We start from the raw sequence: 26006 nt of genomic DNA, 5'->3' as shown, positions 1-26006 counted from the left end.
ATCAACTACGATACGGTTGAATCAACTATGATAATCAACGGTTGAATCAACTACGATACGGTTGAATCAACTACGATACGGTTGAATCAACTACGATACGGTTGAATCAACTACGATACCAATGAATCAACTACGATACGGTTGAATCAACTACGGTACGGTTGAATCAACTACGATACGGTTGAATCAACTACGATACGGTTGAATCAACTACGATACCAATGAATCAACTACGATACGGTTGAATCAACTACGATACGGTTGAATCAACTACGATACCAATGAATCAACTACAATACGGTTGAATCAACTACGATACGGTTGAATCAACTACGATACGGTTGAATCAACTACGATACGGTTGAATCAACTACGATACCAATGAATCAACTACGATACGGTTGAATCAACTACGATACGGTTGAATCAACTACGATACCAATGAATCAACTACGGTACCAATGAATCAACTACGATACCAATGAATCAACTACGATACCAATGAATCAACTACGATACCAATGAATCAACTACGATACCAATGAATCAACTACGATACGGTTGAATCAACTACGGTACGGTTGAATCAACTACGATACAGTTGAATCAACTACGATACGGTTGAATCAGCTACGATACCAATGAATCAACTACGATACGGTTGAATCAACTACGATACGGTTGAATCAACTACGATACCAATGAATCAACTACGATACGGTTGAATCAACTACGATACCAATGAATCAACTACGATACGGTTGAATCAACTACGATACGGTTGAATCAACTACGATACCAATGAATCAACTACGATATGGTTGAATCAACTACGATACCAATGAATCAACTACGATACGGTTGAATAAACTACAATACGGATGAATCAATTACGATACCAATGAATCAACTACGATACCAATGAATCAACTACGATACGGTTGAATCAACTACGGTACCAATGAATCAACTACGATACGGTTGAATCAACTACGATACCAATGAATCAACTACGATACGGTTGAATTAACTACGATACCAATGAATCAACTACGATACGGTTGAATCAACTACGATACGGTTGAATTAACTACGATACGGTTGAATCAACTACGATACGGTTGAATCAACTACGATACGGTTGAATCAACTACGATACGGTTGAATCAACTACGATACGGTTGAATCAACTACGGTACGGTTGAATCAACTACGATACCAATGAATCAACTACGATACGGTTGAATCAACTACGATACCAATGAATCAACTACGATACGGTTGAATCAACTACGATACCAATGAATCAACTACGATACGGTTGAATCAACTACGATACCAATGAATCAACTACGATACGGTTGAATCAACTACGATACGGTTGAATCAACTACGATACGGTTGAATCAACTACGATACGGTTGAATCAACTACGATACCAATGAATCAACTACGATACGGTTGAATCAACTACGATACGGTTGAATCAACTACGGTACCAATGAATCAACTACGATACCAATGAATCAACTACGATACGGTTGAATCAACTACGATACGGTTGAATCAACTACGGTACGGTTGAATCAACTACGATACCAATGAATCAACTACGGTACGGTTGAATCAACTACGATACCAATGAATCAACTACGGTACGGTTGAATCAACTACGATACGGTTGAATCAACTACGATACAGTTGAATCAACTACGGTACGGTTGAATCAACTACGGTACGGTTGAATCAACTACGGTACAGTTGAATCAACTACGGTACGGTTGAATCAACTACGGTACGGTTGAATCAACTACGATACCAATGAATCAACTACGGTACGGTTGAATCAACTACGATACGGTTGAATCAACTACGATACCAATGAATCAACTACGGTACGGTTGAATCAACTACGGTACGGTTGAATCAACTACGGTACAGTTGAATCAACTACGGTACGGTTGAATCAACTACGATACGGTTGAATCAACTACGATACGGTTGAATCAACTACGGTACGGTTGAATCAACTACGATACCAATGAATCAACTACGGTACGGTTGAATCAACTACGGTACGGTTGAATCAACTACGATACGGTTGAATCAACTACGATACGGTTGAATCAACTACGGTACGGTTGAATCAACTACGATACCAATGAATCAACTACGATACGGTTGAATCAACTACGGTACGGTTGAATCAACTACGATACCAATGAATCAACTACGGTACGGTTGAATCAACTACGGTACGGTTGAATCAACTACGGTACCAATGAATCAACTACGATACCAATGAATCAACTACGGTACGGTTGAATCAACTACGGTACCAATGAATCAACTACGATACCAATGAATCAACTACGGTACGGTTGAATCAACTACGGTACGGTTGAATCAACTACGATACCAATGAATCAACTACGGTACAGTTGAATCAACTACGGTACGGTTGAATCAACTACGGTACGGTTGAATCAACTACGGTACGGTTGAATCAACTACGATACCAATGAATCAACTACGGTACGGTTGAATCAACTACGATACCAATGAATCAACTACGGTACCAATGAATCAACTACGATACGGTTGAATCAACTACGGTACGGTTGAATCAACTACGATACCAATGAATCAACTACGATACGGTTGAATCAACTACGATACCAATGAATCAACTACGATACCAATGAATCAACTACGGTACGGTTGAATCAACTACGATACGGTTGAATCAACTACGATACGGTTGAATCAACTACGATACGGTTGAATCAACTACGGTACGGTTGAATCAACTACGATACCAATGAATCAACTACGATACGGTTGAATCAACTACGATACGGTTGAATCAACTACGATACGGTTGAATCAACTACGGTACCAATGAATCAACTACGATACCAATGAATCAACTACGATACGGTTGAATCAACTACGGTACGGTTGAATCAACTACGATACGGTTGAATCAACTACGATACGGTTGAATCAACTACGGTACCAATGAATCAACTACGATACGGTTGAATCAACTACGGTACCAATGAATCAACTACGATACGGTTGAATCAACTACGATACGGTTGAATCAACTACGATACCAATGAATCAACTACGATACGGTTGAATCAACTACGATACGGTTGAATCAACTACGATACCAATGAATCAACTACGGTACGGTTGAATCAACTACGATACCAATGAATCAACTACGATACGGTTGAATCAACTACGATACGGTTGAATCAACTACGATACCAATGAATCAACTACGATACCAATGAATCAACTACGATACGGTTGAATCAACTACGATACCAATGAATCAACTACGATACGGATGAATCAACTACGGTACCAATGAATCAACTACGGTACCAATGAATCAACTACGATACGGTTGAATCAACTACGATACCAATGAATCAACTACGATACCAATGAATCAACTACGATACGGTTGAATCAACTACGGTACGGTTGAATCAACTACGATACCAATGAATCAACTACGATACGGTTGAATCAACTACGATACGGTTGAATCAACTACGATACCAATGAATCAACTACGATACGGTTGAATCAACTACGATACGGTTGAATCAACTACGATACCAATGAATCAACTACGATACGGTTGAATCAACTACGATACGGTTGAATCAACTACGATACGGTTGAATCAACTACGATACCAATGAATCAACTACGATACGGTTGAATCAACTACGATACGGTTGAATCAACTACGGTACGGTTGAATCAACTACGATACCAATGAATCAACTACGATACGGTTGAATCAACTACGATACGGTTGAATCAACTACGATACGGTTGAATCAACTACGATACCAATGAATCAACTACGATACCAATGAATCAACTACGATACGGTTGAATCAACTACGATACGGTTGAATCAACTACGATACCAATGAATCAACTACGGTACGGATGAATCAACTACGATACCAATGAATCAACTACGATACGGTTGAATCAACTACGATACGGTTGAATCAACTACGATACCAATGAATCAACTACGATACGGTTGAATCAACTACGATACCAATGAATCAACTACGATACGGATGAATCAACTACGATACGGTTGAATCAACTACGATACGGTTGAATCAACTACGGTACGGTTGAATCAACTACGGTACGGATGAATCAACTACGATACCAATGAATCAACTACGATACGGTTGAATCAACTACGATACGGTTGAATCAACTACGGTACCAATGAATCAACTACGGTACCAATGAATCAACTACGATACGGTTGAATTAACTACGATACGGTTGAATCAACTACGATACCAATGAATCAACTACGGTACGGATGAATCAACTACGATACCAATGAATCAACTACGATACGGTTGAATCAACTACGGTACCAATGAATCAACTACGATACCAATGAATCAACTACGATACGGTTGAATCAACTACGATACGGTTGAATCAACTACGGTACCAATGAATCAACTACGGTACCAATGAATCAACTACGGTGCGGTTGAATCAACTACGGTACCAATGAATCAACTACGATACGGTTGAATCAACTACGATACGGTTGAATCAACTACGATACGGTTGAATCAACTATGATACGGTTGAATCAACTACGGTACCAATGAATCAACTACGATACGGTTGAATCAACTACGGTACCAATGAATCAACTACGATACGGTTGAATCAACTACGATACCAATGAATCAACTACGATACGGTTGAATCAACTACGATACCAATGAATCAACTACGATACGGTTGAATCAACTACGGTACGGTTGAATCAACTACGATACCAATGAATCAACTACGATACGGTTGAATCAACTACGATACCAATGAATCAACTACGATACGGTTGAATTAACTACGATACGGTTGAATCAACTACGATACCAATGAATCAACTACGGTACGGTTGAAGAGGACTGGCCACCCCACATAGCCTGGTTCCTCTCTAGGTTTCTTCCTAGGTTCTGGCCTTTCTAGGGAGTTTTTCCTAGCCACCGTGCTTCTACACCTGCATTGCTTGCTGTTTGGGGTTTTAGGCTGGGTTTCTGTACAGCACTTTGAGATATCAGCTGATGTACGAAGGGCTATATAAATACATTTGATTTGATTTGATTTGAATCATCATTGTAACCAAATGAATCATCATTGGTCTACCAACTGAATCACTATTAGAGATGTGGTTTCCATGTGTTTCAGTGTCCATATCTCTATTACAGTAAAATAATCTCTATGTGTTTCAGTGTCCATATCTCTATTACAGTAAAATAATCTCTATGTGTTTCAGTGTCCACATCTCTATTACAGTAAAATAATCTCCATGTGTTTCAGTGTCCACATCTCTATTACAGTAAAATAATCTCCATGTGTTTCAGTGTCCATATCTCTATTACAGTAAAATAATCTCTATGTGTTTCAGTGTCCACATCTCTATTACAGTAAAATAATCTCCATGTGTTTCAGTGTCCATATCTCTATTACAGTAAAATAATCTCCATGTGTTTCAGTGTCCATATCTCTATTACAGTAAAATAATCTCCATGCGTTTCAGTGTTCATATCTCTACTACAGTAAAATAATAATAATAATAATAATAATAATCTCCATGTGTTTCAGTGTCCATATCTCTATTACAGTAAAATAATCTCTATGTGTTTCAGTGTCCACATCTCTATTACAGTAAAATAATCTCCATGTGTTTCATCTCTATTACAGTAAAATAATCTCCATGTGTTTCAGTGTCCACATCTCTATTACAGTAAAATAATCTCCATGTGTTTCAGTGTCCATATCTCTATTACAGTAAAATAATCTCCATGTGTTTCAGTGTCCATATCTCTATTACAGTAAAATAATCTCTATGTGTTTCAGTGTCCACATCTCTATTACAGTAAAATAATCTCCATGTGTTTCAGTGTCCATATCTCTATTACAGTAAAATAATATCCATGTGTTTCAGTGTCCATATCTCTATTACAGTAAAATAATCTCCATGTGTTTCAGTGTCTACATCTCTATTACAGTAAAATAATCTCTATGTGTTTCAGTGTCCACATCTCTATTACAGTAAAATAATCTCCATGTGTTTCAGTGTCCACATCTCTATTACAGTAAAATAATCTCCATGTGTTTCAGTGTCCATATCTCTATTACAGTAAAATAATCTCTATGTGTTTCAGTGTCCACATCTCTATTACAGTAAAATAATCTCCATGTGTTTCAGTGTCCATATCTCTATTACAGTAAAATAATCTCCATGTGTTTCAGTGTTCATATCTCTATTACAGTAAAATAATCTCCATGTGTTTCAGTGTCCACATCTCTATTACAGTAAAATAATCTCTATGTGTTTCAGTGTCCACATCTCTATTACAGTAAAATAATCTCCATGTGTTTCAGTGTCCATATCTCTATTACAGTAAAATAATCTCCATGTGTTTCAGTGTCCACATCTCTATTACAGTAAAATAATCTCCATGTGTTTCAGTGTCCATATCTCTATTACAGTAAAATAATCTCCATGTGTTTCAGTGTTCATATCTCTATTACAGTAAAATAATCTCCATGTGTTTCAGTGTCCATATCTCTATTACAGTAAAATAATCTCTATGTGTTTCAGTGTCCACATCTCTATTACAGTAAAATAATCTCCATGTGTTTCATCTCTATTACAGTAAAATAATCTCCATGTGTTTCAGTGTCCACATCTCTACTACAGTAAAATAATGTCTCCATGTGTTTCAGTGTCCATATCTCTACTACAGTAAAATAATGTCTCCATGTGTTTCAGTGTCCATATCTCTACTACAGTAAAATAATCTCCATGTGTTTCAGTGTCCATATCTCTATTACAGTAAAATAATCTCCATGTGTTTCAGTGTCCACATCTCTATTACAGTAAAATAATCTCCATGTGTTTCAGTGTCCATATCTCTATTACAGTAAAATAATCTCCATGTGTTTCAGTGTCCATATCTCTATTACAGTAAAATAATCTCCATGTGTTTCAGTGTCCATATCTCTATTACAGTAAAATAATCTCCATGTGTTTCAGTGTCCACATCTCTATTACAGTAAAATAATCTCCATGTGTTTCAGTGTCCATATCTCTATTACAGTAAAATAATGTCTCCATGTGTTTCAGTGTCCATATCTCTATTACAGTAAAATAATCTCCATGTGTTTCAGTGTCTACATCTCTATTACAGTAAAATAATCTCCATGTGTTTCAGTGTCCATATCTCTATTACAGTAAAATAATCTCTATGTGTTTCAGTGTCCATATCTCTACTACAGTAAAATAATGTCTCCATGTGTTTCAGTGTCCATATCTCTATTACAGTAAAATAATCTCCATGTGTTTCAGTGTCTACATCTCTATTACAGTAAAATAATCTCCATGTGTTTCAGTGTCTACATCTCTATTACAGTAAAATAATCTCCATGTGTTTCAGTGTCTATATCTCTATTACAGTAAAATAATCTCCATGTGTTTCAGTGTCCATATCTCTATTACAATGTCTCCATGTGTTCAGTGTCCATGTAAAATAATCTCCATGTGTTTCAGTGTCCATATCTCTATTACAGTAAAATAAATGTCCATATATTATGTTTCAGTGTCATATCTCTATTACAGTAAAATAATCTCCATGTGTTTCAGTGTCCATATCTCTATTACAGTAAAATAATCTCCATGTGTTTCAGTGTCCATATCTCTATTACAGTAAAATAATCTCCATGTGTTTCAGTGTCCATATCTCTATTACAGTAAAATAATCTCCATGTGTTTCAGTGTCCATATCTCTATTACAGTAAAATAATCTCCATGTGTTTCAGTGTCCATATCCTATTACAGTAAAATAATCTCAAATGTGTTTCAGATAAATATCGCTTGTACAGTAAAATAATCTCTCATGTGTTGGAGTGAGAGGCAGGGGGAGGAGCTTGGCGTGAGAGGCAGTGGGAGGGGCTTGGTGTGAGAGGCAGAGGAAGGGGCTTGGCGTGAGAGACAGAGGAGGGACTTGGCGTGAGAGGCGGGGGGGAGGGAATTTGCGTGAGAGGCGGGGGGGAGGTGCTTGGCGTGAGAGGCAGTGGGAGGGGCTTGGCGTGAGAGGCAGGGGGAGGGGCTTTGTGTGAGAGGCAGTGGGAGGGGCTTGGAGTGAGAGGCAGGGGGAGGGGCTTTGTGTGAGAGGCAGTGGGAGGGGCTTGGAGTGAGAGGCAGTGGGAGGGGCTTGGCGTGAGAGGCAGGGGGAGGGGTTTCAGTGTCCGAGAGGCGGGGGGTGGGGCTTGGCGTGAGAGGGAGGGGCTTGGTGTGACAGGCAGTGGGAGGGGCTTGGCATGAGAGGCAGTAGGAGGGGCTTGGTGTGACAGACAGTGGGAGGGGCTTGGCGTGAGAGACAGAGGGGGGACTTGGCGTGAGAGTCGGGGGGGAGGGAATTTGCGTGAGAGGCAGGGGGAGGTGCTTGGCGTGAGAGGCAGTGGGAGGGGCTTTGCGTGAGAGGCAGTGGGAGGGGCTTTGCGTGAGAGGCAGGGGGAGGGGCTTTGTGTGAGAGGCAGTGGGAGGGGCTTGGAGTGAGAGGCAGTGGGAGGGGCTCAGTGAGAGGCAGGGGGGGAGGGGCTACAGTAGAGGCGGGGGTGGGGCTTGTGTGAGAGGGAGGGGCTTGGTGTGACAGGCAGTGGGAGGGGCTTGGCATGAGAGGCAGTAGGAGGGGCTTGGTGTGACAGACAGTGGGAGGTGCTTGGCGTGAGAGACAGAGGGGGACTTGGCGTGAGAGTCGGGGGGAGGGAATTTGCGTGAGAGGCGGGGGGAGGGGCTTGGTGTGAGAGGCAGTGGGAGGGGCTTGGTGTGAGAGGCAGTGGGAGGGGCTTGGTGTGAGAGGCAGTGGGAGGGGCTTGGAGTGAGAGGCAGTGGGAGGGGCTTGGTGTGAGAGACAGTGGGAGGGGCTTGGTGTGTTTAAACAGAGAGGAAGAGGTGAAGAGAGAGGTTTCACTCTCTCTAAAATCTGTCCAAATTAAAGCCAATGTGTTTCTTTGGGTTTATTATGGACCTCAGCTTGTCGCCTGCCTTCCCACCTTTGGGACCACGACTCCCATTGTTAGGGTGGAGACGTGCATCTCGTCATTACATACACATATCTGGTGTAAATGGGAAGGGGCACACTGAGGAGAGAAGGAGACGAGACCAAAAACACAGCACACACTGAGACACAAACACATCCACTACCATCTACACTACATTATCTCTGTCTGTCCTCCAGATTCTACCATCTACACTACATTATGTCTGTCTGTCCTCCAGATTCTACCATCTACACTACATTATGTCTGTCTGTCCTCCAGATTCTACCATCTACACTACATTATGTCTGTCTGTCCTCCAGATTCTACCATCTACACTACATTATCTCTGTCTGTCTGTCCTCCAGATTCTACCATCTACACTACATTATGTCTGTCTGTCCCTCCAGATTCTACCATCTACACTACATTATGTCTGTCTGTCTGTCCTCCAGATTCTACCATCTACACTACATTATGTCTGTCTGTCTGTCCTCCAGATTCTACCATCTACACTACATTATGTCTGTCTGTCTGTCCTCCAGATTCTACCATCTACACTACATTATGTCTGTCTGTCTGTCTGTCCTCCAGATTCTACCATCTACACTACATTATGTCTGTCTGTCTGTCCTCCAGATTCTACCATCTACACTACATTATGTCTGTCTGTCTGTCCTCCAGATTCTACCATCTACACTACATTATGTCTGTCTGTCTGTCCTCCAGATTCTACCATCTACACTACATTATGTCTGTCTGTCTGTCCTCCAGATTCTACCATCTACACTACATTATGTCTGTCTGTCCTCCAGATTCTACCATCTACATTACATTATGTCTGTCTGTCTGTCCTCCAGATTCTACCATCTACACTACATTATGTCTGTCTGTCTGTCCTCCAGATTCTACCATCTACATTACATTATGTCTGTCTGTCTGTCCTCCAGATTCTACCATCTACATTACATTATGTCTGTCTGTCTGTCTGTCTGTCTGATGTCTACCATCTACACTACATTATGTCTGTCTGTCTCCAGATTCTACCATCTACACTACATTATTCTGTCTGTCTGTCCTCCAGATTCTACCATCTACATTACATTATGTCTCTGTCTGTCTGTCCTCCAGATTCTACCATCTACACTACATTATGTCTGTCTGTCTGTCCTCCAGATTCTACCATCTACACTACATTATGTCTGTCTGTCTGTCCTCCAGATTCTACCATCTACACTACATTATGTCTGTCTGTCTGTCTGTCCTCCAGATTCTACCATCTACATTACATTATGTCTGTCTGTCTGTCCTCCAGATTCTACCATCTACATTACATTATGTCTGTCTGTCTGTCCTCCAGATTCTACCATCTACACTACATTATGTCTGTCTGTCTGTCCTCCAGATTCTACCATCTACACTACATTATGTCTGTCTGTCTGTCCTCCAGATTCTACCATCTACACTACATTATCTCTGTCTGTCTGTCCTCCAGATTCTACCATCTACACTACATTATGTCTGTCTGTCTGTCCTCCAGATTCTACCATCTACATTACATTATGTCTGTCTGTCTGTCCTCCAGATTCTACCATCTACATTACATTATGTCTGTCTGTCTGTCCTCCAGATTCTACCATCTACACTACATTATGTCTGTCTGTCTGTCCTCCAGATTCTACCATCTACACTACATTATGTCTGTCTGTCTGTCCTCCAGATTCTACCATCTACATTACATTATGTCTGTCTGTCCTCCAGATTCTACCATCTACACTACATTATGTCTGTCTGTCTGTCCTCCAGATTCTACCATCTACATTACATTATGTCTGTCTGTCTGTCCTCCAGATTCTACCATCTACACTACATTATGTCTGTCTGTCCTGATTCTACCATCTACACTACATTATCTGTCTGTCTGTCTGTCCTCCAGATTCTACCATCTACACTACATTATGTCTGTCTGTCTGTCCTCCAGATTCTACCATCTACATTACATTATGTCTGTCTGTCTGTCCTCCAGATTCTACCATCTACACTACATTATGTCTGTCTGTCTGTCTGTCCTCCAGATTCTACCATCTACATTACATTATGTCTGTCTGTCTGTCCTCCAGATTCTACCATCTACATTACATTATGTCTGTCTGTCTGTCCTCCAGATTCTACCATCTACATTACATTATGTCTGTCTGTCTGTCTGTCTGTCCTCCAGATTCTACCATCTACACTACATTATGTCTGTCTGTCTGTCTGTCCTCCAGATTCTACCATCTACACTACATTATGTCTGTCTGTCTGTCTGTCCTCCAGATTCTACCATCTACACTACATTATGTCTGTCTGTCTGTCTGTCCTCCAGATTCTACCATCTACACTACATTATGTCTGTCTGTCTGTCCTCCAGATTCTACCATCTACACTACATTATGTCTGTCTGTCTGTCCTCCAGATTCTACCATCTACACTACATTATGTCTGTCTGTCTGTCTGTCCTCCAGATTCTACCATCTACACTACATTATGTCTGTCTGTCTGTCCTCCAGATTCTACCATCTACACTACATTATGTCTGTCTGTCTGTCCTCCAGATTCTACCATCTACATTACATTATGTCTGTCTGTCTGTCCTCCAGATTCTACCATCTACATTACATTATGTCTGTCTGTCTGTCCTCCAGATTCTACCATCTACATTACATTATGTCTGTCTGTCTGTCCTCCAGATTCTACCATCTACACTACATTATGTCTGTCTGTCTGTCCTCCAGATTCTACCATCTACATTACATTATGTCTGTCTGTCTGTCCTCCAGATTCTACCATCTACATTACATTATGTCTGTCTGTCTGTCTGCCTCAGATTCTACCATCTACATCTACATTCTGTCTGTGTCTGTCTGTCCTCCAGATTCTACCATCTACATTTATTTTCCCTGTCTGGAGGCTGTCTCACGTCTGTCTGTCTGTCTGCCTTTCTACCATCTACACTACATTATGTTACTGAGCAGATCTTTCAGATCAGAGAGAGACAGAGAGAGAGACAGAGCGACACAGAGAGAGACAGAGAGAGAGACACATCTACACAGACAGATGTCTGTCTGACACAGAGAGAGACAGAGCGACACAGAGAGAGACTGAGCGACCTCAGAGATTCTACCAGAGACACACATTATGAGACTGTCTGAGACAGATTCTACCATCAGAGACATTACAGAGCTGACCTCAGATTCTAGATCTACAGAGCATTATGTCTGTCAGTCTGTCCTCAGAGCTACCAGAGAGACAGAGAGAGACAGAGTCCTCCAGACAGATCTACACAGAGAGATGTCAGAGTCTGTCCTCAGATTCTACCATCTACACTACATTATGTCTGACAGAGCTGTCACAGATTCTACCATCTACACTACATTATGTCTGTCTGAGCTGACACAGATTCTACCATCTACAGAGACATTAGACAGAGAGAGACAGAGAGAGACAGATCTACACAGAGAGAGACAGAGTCCTCAGATTCTACCATCTACAGACATTATGTCAGAGAGTCTGACCTCCAGATTCTACACAGAGAGAGACTAGAGACACACATTGTCTGTCTGTCTGTCCTCCAGATTCTAGAGACAGATGTCTGTCTGACAGATTCTACACATCTACAGACAGATGTCTGTCACTGAGAGAGACAGAGACACAGAGAGAGACAGAGAGTCTGTCTGACAGAGCTACATCAGAGAGAGACAGATGTCTGACTGTCTGAGACAGAGAGAGATTCAGAGACACAGAGAGAGACAGAGCTGTCTGTCCTCCAGATTCAGAGAGAGACAGAGAGAGACAGAGCATGTCAGAGAGAGACAGAGCGACAGAGAGAGAGACAGAGCGACACAGAGAGAGACAGAGAGAGACAGACAGAGCGACACAGAGAGAGACAGAGCGACACAGAGAGAGACAGAGACACAGAGAGAGACAGAGAGAGACAGACAGAGCGACACAGAGAGAGACAGAGCGACACAGAGAGACAGAGACACAGAGAGAGACAGAGAGACACAGAGCGACACAGAGAGAGACAGAGACACAGAGAGAGACAGAGAGAGACAGAGCCACAGAGAGAGACAGAGAGAGACAGAGACAGAGAGAGAGACAGACAGAGCGACACAGAGAGAGACAGAGACACAGAGAGAGACAGAGAGAGACAGACAGAGCTACACAGAAAGAGACAGACACAGAGAGACAGAGACAGAGAGAGAGGGGGGATGGGTGTCTCTGTGAGAGAAACACCATCTAGAAAGATTACATTATGTCTGTCCCTGCAACTCTCTAATGAGATTCTACCATCTACATCTACATTATGTCTGTCTGTCACCTCCAGATTGACTAAACACTACCTCAACACCACTAAACACACCTCAACACTCCAGATTCACACTAAACATTATATGTCAACACCACTAAACACACCTCAACACCACTAAACACACCTCAACACCACTAAACTGTCCCTCAACACTACCAACACACTAAACACTGTCTCAACACCACTAAACACACCTCACCACCACTAAACACACCTCAACACTCCTCAACATCACTAAACACACCTCAACACCACTAAACACACTGTCAACACTTCTCAACATCACTAAACACACCTCAACACCACTAAACACACACTCACCACCTAAACACTCCAGATTCACCACTAAACACACCTAACACCACTAAACACACCTCAACACACCTCAACACACTAAACACTCCCAACACCACTAAACACTCCTCAACACCACTAAACACCACTCAACACCACTAAACACTCCTCAACACCACTAAATCTCCTCAACACCACTAAACACTCCTCAACACCACTAAACACACCTCAACACCACTAAACACACCTCAACACCACTAAACACTCCTCAACACCACTAAACACTCCTCAACACTCCTGTCTGTCACTAAACACACCTCAACACCACTAAACACACCTACCAAACCACTAAACACACCTCAACACCACTAAACACACCTCAACACCACTAAACACACCTCAACACTCCTCAACATCACTAAACACCACTAAACACTCCTCAACACCACTAAACACTCCTCAACACTCCACAACATCACTAAACACACCTCAACACCACTAAACACACCTCAACACTCCTCAACACCACTAAACACTCCTCAACACCACTAAACACACCTCAACACCACTAAACACACCTCAACACCACTAAACACACCTCAACACCTCTAAACACACCTCAACACCACTAAACACTCCTCAACACCACTAAACACACCTCAACACCACTAAACACTCCTCAACACCACTAAACACTCCCCAACACCACTAAACACACCTCAACACCACTAAACACCACAAACACCACTAAACACTCCCTCAACACCACTAAACACTCAAACACCACTAAACACACCTCAACACCACTAAACACTCCTCAACACCTCTAAACACTCCTCAACACTCCTCAACACCACTAAACACCACTAAACACCACTAAACACTCCTCAACACCACTAAACACTCCTCAACACCACTAAACACACCTCAACACCACTAAACACTCCTCAACACCACTAAACACTCCTCAACACTCCTCAACACCACTAAACACCACTAAACACCACTAAACACACCTCAACACCACTAAACACACCTCAACACTCCTCAACATCACTAAACACCACTAAACACCACTAAACACTCCTCAACACCACTAAACACTCCTCAACACCACTAAACACACCTCACCACCACTAAACACCACTAAACACCACTAAACACTCCTCAACACCACTAAACACACCTCAACACCACTAAACACACCTCAACACCACTAAACACACCTCAACACCAGAAACACACCTCAACACCACTAAACACACCTCAACACCACTAAACACTCCTCAACACCACTAAACACACCTCAACACCACTAAACACACCTCAACACCACTAAACACACCTCAACACCACTAAACACTCCTCAACACCACTAAACACACCTCAACACCACTAAACACACCTCAACACCACTAAACACACCTAAACACCACTAAACACTCCTCAACACCACTAAACACTCCTCAACACCACTAAACACACCTCAACACCACTAAACACCACTAAACACACCTCAACACCACTAAACACACCTCAACACCACTAAACACACCTCAACACCACTAAACACACCTCAACACCACTAAACACTCCTCAACACCACTAAACACACCTCAACACCACTAAACACACCTCAACACCACTAAACACTCCTCAACACCACTAAACACACCTCAACACCTCTAAACACTCCTCAACACCACTAAACACACCTCAACACCACTAAACACACCTAAACACCACTAAACACTCATCAACACCACTAAACACTCCTCAACACCTCTAAACACTCCTCAACACCACTAAACACACCTCACCACCACTAAACACTCCTCAACACCACTAAACACTCCTCAACACCTCTAAACACTCCTCAACACCTCTAAACACACCTCAACACCACTAAACACACCTCACCACCACTAAACACACCTCAACACCACTAAACACACCTCAACACCACTAAACACACCTCAACACCTCTAAACACACCTCAACACCACTAAACACTCCTCAACACCACTAAACACACCTCAACACCACTAAACACACCTCAACACCACTAAACACACCTCAACACCACTAAACACTCCTCAACACCACTAAACACACCTCAACACCACTAAACACACCTCAACACCACTAAACACTCCTCAACACCACTAAACACACCTCAACACCTCTAAACACACCTCAACACCACTAAACACACCTCACCACCACTAAACACTCCTCAACACCACTAAACACTCCTCAACACCTCTAAACACACCTCAACACCACTAAACACTCCTCAACACCACTAAACACTCCTCAACACCACTAAACACACCTCAACACCACTAAACACTCCTCAACACCACTAAACACTCCTCAACACCTCTAAACACACCTCAACACCACTAAACACTCCTCAACACCACTAAACACACCTCAACACCACTAAACACTCCTCAACACCACTAAACACACCTCAACACCACTAAACACTCCTCAACACCTCTAAACACACCTCAACACCACTAAACACTCCTCAACACCACTAAACACACCTCAACACCACTAAACACACCTCAACACCTCTAAACACTCCTCAACACCACTAAACACACCTCAACACCACTAAACACACCTCAACACCACTAAACACTCCTCAACACCACTAAACACACCTCAACACCACTAAACACACCTCAACACCACTAAACACACTCAACACCCCTCAACACCACTAAACACCACTAAACACTCCTCAACACCACTAAACACACCTCAACACCACTAAACACACCTCAACACCACTAAACACACCTCAACACCACTAAACACTCCTCAACACCACTAAACACACCTCAACACCACTAAACACACCTCAACACCACTAAACACTCCTCAACACCACTAAACACACCTCAACACCACTAAACACTCCTCAACACCACTAAACACACCTCAACACCTCTAAACACACCTCAACACCACTAAACACTCCTCAACACCACTAAACACTCCTCAACACCTCTAAACACTCCTCAACACCACTAAACACACCTCAACACCACTAAACACTCCTCAACACCACTAAACACACCTCAACACCACTAAACACTCCTCAACACCTCTAAACACTCCTCAACACCACTAAACACCACTAAACACACCTCAACACCACTAAACACACCTCAACACCACTAAACACACCTCAACACCACTAAACACACCTCAACACCACTAAACACTCCTCAACACCACTAAACACACCTCAACACCACTAAACACACCTCAACACCTCTAAACACACCTCAACACCACTAAACACTCCTCAACACCACTAAACACACCTCAACACCACTAAACACACCTCAACACCACTAAACACTCCTCAACACCACTAAACACACCTCAACACCTCTAAACACACCTCAACACCACTAAACACACCTCACCACCACTAAACACTCCTCAACACCACTAAACACTCCTCAACACCTCTAAACACACCTCAACACCACTAAACACACCTCAACACCACTAAACACTCCTCAACACCACTAAATACTCCTCAACACCTCTAAACACTCCTCAACACCACTAAACACTCCTCAACACCTCTAAACACACCTCAACACCACTAAACACTCCTCAACACCACTAAACACACCTCAACACCACTAAACACTCCTCAACACCACTAAACACACCTCAACACCACTAAACACTCCTCAACACCACTAAACACACCTCAACACCACTAAACACTCCTCAACACCACTAAACACACCTCAACACCTCTAAACACACCTCAACACCACTAAACACTCCTCAACACCACTAAACACACCTCAACACCTCTAAACACACCTCAACACCACTAAACACTCCTCAACACCACTAAACACACCTCAACACCTCTAAACACACCTCAACACCACTAAACACACCTCAACACCACTAAACACTCCTCAACACCACTAAATACTCCTCAACACCTCTAAATACTCCTCAACACCTCTAAACACACCTCAACACCACTAAACACACCTCACCACCACTAAACACTCCTCAACACCACTAAACACTCCTCAACACCTCTAAACACACCTCAACACCACTAAACACACCTCACCACCTCTAAACACTCCTCACCACCACTAAACACACCTCAACACCACTAAACACACCTCAACACCACTAAACACTCCTCAACACCACTAAACACACCTCAACACCTCTAAACACACCTCAACACCACTAAACACTCCTCAACACCACTAAACACACCTCAACACCACTAAACACACCTCAACACCTCTAAACACACCTCAACACCACTAAACACTCCCCAACACCACTAAACACACCCCAACACAACTAAACACTCCTCACCACCACTAAACACACCTCAACACCTCTAAACACACCTCAACACCACTAAACACTCCTCACACCACTAAACACACCTCACCACCACTAAACACACCTCACCACCACTAAACACTCCTCACCACCACTAAACACACCTCACCACCACTAAACACACCTCAACACCTCTAAACACTCCCCAACACCACTAAACACCACTAAACACTCCCCACCACCACTAAACACTCCCCAACACCACTAAACACCACTAAACACCCCTAACACCACTAAACACCACTAAACACTCCCCAACACCACTAAAGACCACTAAACACTCCTCACCATATGCTTACTGGAGAGTTTCAGCCTCAAAGTAGAGGAGAGAGAAATAAACACAGGCTCACCTTACAGAATGAGTGTGTGTGTGTGTGTGTGTGTGTGTGTGTGTGTGTGTGTGTGTGTGTGTGTGTGTGTGTGTGTGTGTGTGTGTGTGCGTGCGTGCACCAGTATCAGACTACAGTCTACCAGTCCACTTGGCTCAAGTCACACGCGTGTGTGTACCGTGTAAATTGTAGCGTGTAGCGTGACACGGAGGAATGCCCTGCTCTGAAAAACATGATGAAGTGTAGACTAAAACAGAGGGAGAGAGAATGGAAGAAGGCAGGGTGGGGAGGAAGGGGGAGGGAGTCACGTTACTATAGAAACACTGGTCAATGTGGAGGGAGTCACGTTACTATAGAAACACTGGTCAATGTGGAGGGAGTCACGTTACTATAGAAACACTCTGGTCAATGTGGAGTGAGTCACGTTACTATAGAAACACTGGTCAATGTGGAGTGAGTCCTGTTACTATAGAAACACTCTGGTCAATGTGGAGTGAGTCCTGTTACTATAGAAACACTGGTCAATGTGGAGTGAGTCCTGTTACTATAGAAACACTCTGGTCAATGTGGAGTGAGTCACGTTACTATAGAAACACTGGTCATTGTGGAGTGAGTCCTGTTACTATAGAAACACTCTGGTCAATGTGGAGTGAGTCCTGTTACTATAGAAACACTGGTCAATGTGGAGTGAGTCCTGTTACTATAGAAACACTGGTCATTGTGGAGTGAGTCCTGTTACTATAGAAACACTGGTCAATGTGGAGTGAGTCCTGTTACTATAGAAACACTCTGGTCAATGTGGAGTGAGTCCTGTTACTATAGAAACACTGGTCAATGTGGAGTGAGTCCTGTTACTATAGAAACACTCTGGTCAATGTGGAGTGAGTCCTGTTACTATAGAAACACTGGTCAATGTGGAGGGAGTCCTGTTACTATAGAAACACTGGTCAATGTGGAGTGAGTCCTGTTACTATAGAAACACTCTGGTCAATGTGGAGTGAGTCCTGTTACTATAGAAACACTCTGGTCAATGTGGAGTGAGTCCTGTTACTATAGAAACACTCTGGTCAATGTGGAGTGAGTCCTGTTACTATAGAAACACTGGTCAATGTGGAGTGAGTCCTGTTACTATAGAAACACTGGTCAATGTGGAGTGAGTCCTGTTACTATAGAAACACTGGTCAATGTGGAGTGAGTCCTGTTACTATAGAAACACTCTGGTCAATGTGGAGTGAGTCCTGTTACTATAGAAACACTGGTCAATGTGGAGTGAGTCACGTTACTATAGAAACACTGGTCAATGTGGAGTGAGTCTTGTTACTATAGAAACACTGGTCAATGTGGAGGGAGTCCTGTTACTATAGAAACACTGGTCAATGTGGAGTGAGTCCTGTTACTATAGAAACACTGGTCAATGTGGAGGGAGTCACGTTACTATAGAAACACTGGTCAATGTGGAGTGAGTCACGTTACTATAGAAACACTGGTCAATGTGGAGGGAGTCCTGTTACTATAGAAACACTCTGGTCAATGTGGAGTGAGTCCTGTTACTATAGAAACACTCTGGTCAATGTGGAGTGAGTCCTGTTACTATAGAAACACTCTGGTCAATGTGGAGTGAGTCACGTTACTATAGAAACACTGGTCAATGTGGAGTGAGTCCTGTTACTATAGAAACACTCTGGTCATTGTGGAGTGAGTCCTGTTACTATAGAAACACTGGTCAATGTGGAGTGAGTCCTGTTACTATAGAAACACTCTGGTCAATGTGGAGTGAGTCCTGTTACTATAGAAACACTGGTCAATGTGGAGTGAGTCCTGTTACTATAGAAACACTCTGGTCAATGTGGAGTGAGTCCTGTTACTATAGAAACACTGGTCAATGTGGAGTAAGTCCTGTTACTATAGAAACACTGGTCATTGTGGAGTGAGTCCTGTTACTATAGAAACACTCTGGTCAATGTGGAGTGAGTCCTGTTACTATAGAAACACTGGTCAATGTGGAGTGAGTCCTGTTACTATAGAAACACTGGTCAATGTGGAGTGAGTCCTGTTACTATAGAAACACTGGTCATTGTGGAGTGAGTCCTGTTACTATAGAAACACTGGTCAATGTGGAGTGAGTCCTGTTACTATAGAAACACTGAGGTCAATGTGGAGGGAGTCCTGTTGCTATAGAAACACTGGTCAATGTGGGGTGAGTCCTGTTACTATAGAAACACTCTGGTCAATGTGGAGTGAGTCCTGTTACTATAGAAACACTCTGGTCAATGTGGAGTGAGTCAAGTTACTATAGAAACACTGGTCAATGTGGAGGGAGTCCTGTTACTATAGAAACACTCTGGTCAATGTGGAGTGAGTCCTGTTACTATAGAAACACACTGGTCAATGTGGAGTGAGTCCTGTTACTATAGAAACACTGGTCAATGTGGAGTGAGTCCTGTTACTATAGAAACACTCTGGTCAATGTGGAGTGAGTCAAGTTACTATAGAAACACTCTGGTCAATGTGATGTGAGTCACGTTACTATAGAAACACTGGTCAATGTGGAGTGAGTCCTGTTGCTATAGAAACACTGGTCAATGTGGAGGGAGTCCTGTTGCTATAGAAACACTGGTCAATGTGGGGTGAGTCCTGTTACTATAGAAACACTCTGGTCAATGTGGAGTGAGTCCTGTTACTATAGAAACACTCTGGTCAATGTGGAGTGAGTCAAGTTACTATAGAAACACTCTGGTCAATGTGGAGTGAGTCCTGTTACTATAGAAACACTGGTCATTGTGGAGTGAGTCCTGTTACTATAGAAACACTCTGGTCAATGTGGAGTGAGTCATGTTACTATAGAAACACTGGTCAATGTGGAGGGAGTCACGTTACTATAGAAACACTGGTCAATGTGGAGTGAGTCACGTTACTATAGAAACACTGGTCAATGTGGAGTGAGTCCTGTTACTATAGAAACACTGGTCAATGTGGAGTGAGTCCTGTTACTATAGAAACACTGGTCAATGTGGAGTGAGTCCTGTTACTATAGAAACACTGGTCAATGTGATGTGAGTCCTGTTACTATAGAAACACTGGTCAATGTGGAGTGAGTCCTGTTACTATAGAAACACTGGTCAATGTGGAGTGAGTCCTGTTACTATAGAAACACTGGTCAATGTGGAGTGAGTCCTGTTACTATAGAAACACTGGTCAATGTGGAGTGAGTCCTGTTACTATAGAAACACTCTGGTCAATGTGGAGTGAGTCCTGTTACTATAGAAACACTCTGGTCAATGTGGAGTGAGTCCTGTTACTATAGAAACACTGGTCAATGTGGAGTGAGTCCTGTTACTATAGAAACACTCTGGTCAATGTGGAGTGAGTCCTGTTACTATAGAAACACTGGTCAATGTGATGTGAGTCCTGTTACTATAGAAACACTGGTCAATGTGGAGTGAGTCCTGTTACTATAGAAACACTGGTCAATGTGGAGTGAGTCCTGTTACTATAGAAACACTGGTCAATGTGGAGTGAGTCCTGTTACTATAGAAACACTGGTCAATGTGGAGTGAGTCCTGTTACTATAGAAACACTGGTCAATGTGGAGTGAGTCCTGTTACTATAGAAACACTGGTCAATGTGGAGTGAGTCCTGTTACTATAGAAACACTCTGGTCAATGTGGAGTGAGTCCTGTTACTATAGAAACACTCTGGTCAATGTGGAGTGAGTCCTGTTACTATAGAAACACTCTGGTCAATGTGGAGTGAGTCCTGTTACTATAGAAACACTCTGGTCAATGTGGAGTGAGTCCTGTTACTATAGAAACACTGGTCAATGTGGAGTGAGTCCTGTTACTATAGAAACACTGGTCAATGTGGAGTGAGTCACGTTACTATAGAAACACTGGTCAATGTGGAGTGAGTCCTGTTACTATAGAAACACTGGTCAATGTGGAGTGAGTCCTGTTACTATAGAAACACTCTGGTCAATGTGGAGTGAGTCCTGTTACTATAGAAACACTGGTCAATGTGGAGTGAGTCCTGTTACTATAGAAACACTCTGGTCAATGTGGAGTGAGTCCTGTTACTATAGAAACACTGGTCAATGTGATGTGAGTCCTGTTACTATAGAAACACTGGTCAATGTGGAGTGAGTCCTGTTACTATAGAAACACTGGTCAATGTGATGTGAGTCCTGTTACTATAGAAACACTGGTCAATGTGATGTGAGTCCTGTTACTATAGAAACACTGGTCAATGTGGAGTGAGTCCTGTTACTATAGAAACACTGGTCAATGTGGAGTGAGTCCTGTTACTATAGAAACACTCTGGTCAATGTGGAGTGAGTCCTGTTACTATAGAAACACTGGTCAATGTGGAGTGAGTCCTGTTACTATAGAAACACTCTGGTCAATGTGGAGTGAGTCCTGTTACTATAGAAACACTGGTCAATGTGGAGTGAGTCCTGTTACTATAGAAACACTCTGGTCAATGTGGAGTGAGTCCTGTTACTATAGAAACACTCTGGTCAATGTGGAGTGAGTCCTGTTACTATAGAAACACTCTGGTCAATGTGGAGTGAGTCCTGTTACTATAGAAACACTGGTCAATGTGGAGTGAGTCCTGTTACTATAGAAACACTGGTCAATGTGGAGGGAGTCACGTTACTATAGAAACACTGGTCAATGTGGAGTGAGTCCTGTTACTATAGAAACACTGGTCAATGTGGAGTGAGTCCTGTTACTATAGAAACACTCTGGTCAATGTGGAGTGAGTCACGTTACTATAGAAACACTGGTCAATGTGGAGTGAGTCACGTTACTATAGAAACACTCTGGTCAATGTGGAGTGAGTCCTGTTACTATAGAAACACTGGTCAATGTGGAGTGAGTCCTGTTACTATAGAAACACTCTGGTCAATGTGGAGTGAGTCCTGTTACTATAGAAACACTCTGGTCATTGTGGAGTGAGTCCTGTTACTATAGAAACACTCTGGTCAATGTGGAGTGAGTCCTGTTACTATAGAAACACTCTGGTCAATGTGGAGTGAGTCCTGTTACTATAGAAACACTCTGGTCAATGTGGAGTGAGTCCTGTTATTATAGAAACACTCTGGTCAATGTGGAGTGAGTCACGTTACTATAGAAACACTGGTCAATGTGGAGTGAGTCACGTTACTATAGAAACACTGGTCAATGTGGAGTGAGTCCTGTTACTATAGAAACACTGGTCATTGTGGAGTGAGTCCTGTTATTATAGAAACACTGGTCAATGTGATGTGAGTCCTGTTACTATAGAAACACTCTGGTCAATGTGGAGTGAGTCCTGTTACTATAGAAACACTCTGGTCAATGTGGAGTGAGTCCTGTTACTATAGAAACACTCTGGTCAATGTGGAGTGAGTCCTGTTACTATAGAAACACTCTGGTCAATGTGGAGTGAGTCCTGTTACTATAGAAACACTCTGGTCAATGTGGAGTGAGTCACGTTACTATAGAAACACTCTGGTCAATGTGGAGTGAGTCCTGTTACTATAGAAACACTCTGGTCAATGTGGAGTGAGTCCTGTTACTATAGAAACACTCTGGTCAATGTGGAGTGAGTCCTGTTACTATAGAAACACTCTGGTCAATGTGGAGTGAGTCCTGTTACTATAGAAACACTCTGGTCATTGTGGAGTGAGTCCTGTTACTATAGAAACACTCTGGTCATTGTGGAGTGAGTCCTGTTACTATAGAAACACTCTGGTCAATGTGGAGTGAGTCCTGTTACTATAGAAACACTCTGGTCAATGTGGAGTGAGTCCTGTTACTATAGAAACACTCTGGTCAATGTGGAGTGAGTCCGTTACTATAGAAACACTGGTCAATGTGGAGTGAGTCCTGTTACTATAGAAACACTGGTCAATGTGGAGTGAGTCCTGTTACTATAGAAACACTGGTCAATGTGGAGTGAGTCCTGTTACTATAGAAACACTCTGGTCAATGTGGAGTGAGTCCTGTTACTATAGAAACACTCTGGTCATTGTGGAGTGAGTCACGTTACTATAGAAACACTGGTCAATGTGGAGTGAGTCCTGTTACTATAGAAACACTGGTCATTGTGGAGTGAGTCCTGTTACTATAGAAACACTGGTCAATGTGGAGGAGTCCTGTTACTATAGAAACACTGGTCAATGTGGAGTGAGTCCTGTTACTATAGAAACACTGGTCAATGTGGAGTGAGTCCTGTTACTATAGAAACACTGGTCAATGTGGAGTGAGTCCTGTTACTATAGAAACACTGGTCAATGTGGAGTGAGTCCTGTTACTATAGAAACACTGGTCAATGTGGAGTGAGTCCTGTTACTATAGAAACACTGGTCAATGTGGAGTGAGTCCTGTTACTATAGAAACACTCTGGTCAATGTGGAGTGAGTCCTGTTACTATAGAAACACTCTGGTCATTGTGGAGTGAGTCCTGTTACTATAGAAACACTGGTCAATGTGGAGTGAGTCCTGTTACTATAGAAACACTGGTCAATGTGGAGTGAGTCCTGTTACTATAGAAACACTGGTCATTGTGGAGTGAGTCCTGTTACTATAGAAACACTCTGGTCATTGTGGAGTGAGTCCTGTTACTATAGAAACACTGGTCAATGTGGAGTGAGTCCTGTTACTATAGAAACACTGGTCATTGTGGAGTGAGTCCCGTTACTATAGAAACACTCTGGTCAATGTGGAGTGAGTCCTGTTACTATAGAAACACTGGTCAATGTGGAGTGAGTCCTGTTACTATAGAAACACTGGTCATTGTGGAGTGAGTCCTGTTACTATAGAAACACTGGTCAATGTGGAGTGAGTCCTGTTACTATAGAAACACTGGTCATTGTGGAGTGAGTCCTGTTACTATAGAAACACTGGTCAATGTGGAGTGAGTCCTGTTACTATAGAAACACTGGTCATTGTGGAGTGAGTCCTGTTACTATAGAAACACTGGTCAATGTGGAGTGAGTCCTGTTACTATAGAAACACTCTGGTCAATGTGGAGTGAGTCCTGTTACTATAGAAACACTCTGGTCATTGTGGAGTGAGTCCTGTTACTATAGAAACACTGGTCAATGTGGAGTGAGTCCTGTTACTATAGAAACACTGGTCAATGTGGAGTGAGTCCTGTTACTATAGAAACACTGGTCATTGTGGAGTGAGTCCTGTTACTATAGAAACACTCTGGTCAATGTGGAGTGAGTCCTGTTACTATAGAAACACTGGTCAATGTGGAGTGAGTCCTGTTACTATAGAAACACTGGTCATTGTGGAGTGAGTCCTGTTACTATAGAAACACTCTGGTCAATGTGGAGTGAGTCCTGTTACTATAGAAACACTGGTCAATGTGGAGTGAGTCCTGTTACTATAGAAACACTGGTCATTGTGGAGTGAGTCCTGTTACTATAGAAACACTGGTCAATGTGGAGTGAGTCCTGTTACTATAGAAACACTGGTCAATGTGGAGTGAGTCCT

At 42.4% G+C, this 26006-nt stretch overlaps 1 protein-coding gene across 1 annotated transcript in view; it reads right to left on the bottom strand.

The window, feature by feature from the left end:
* The window catches only part of prss12 (serine protease 12), a 107342-nt gene that overhangs the window by 45009 nt on the left and 36327 nt on the right, over positions 1-26006 (bottom strand). The window lies entirely within an intron of this gene.

Source organism: Oncorhynchus keta, unplaced genomic scaffold, assembly GCF_023373465.1.
Source record: "Oncorhynchus keta strain PuntledgeMale-10-30-2019 unplaced genomic scaffold, Oket_V2 Un_contig_1888_pilon_pilon, whole genome shotgun sequence".
Taxonomy (NCBI): Eukaryota; Metazoa; Chordata; class Actinopteri; order Salmoniformes; family Salmonidae; genus Oncorhynchus; species Oncorhynchus keta.
Note: the sequence above shows the minus strand (reverse complement) of the source record. Positions and strands in the feature narration are given on the sequence as shown.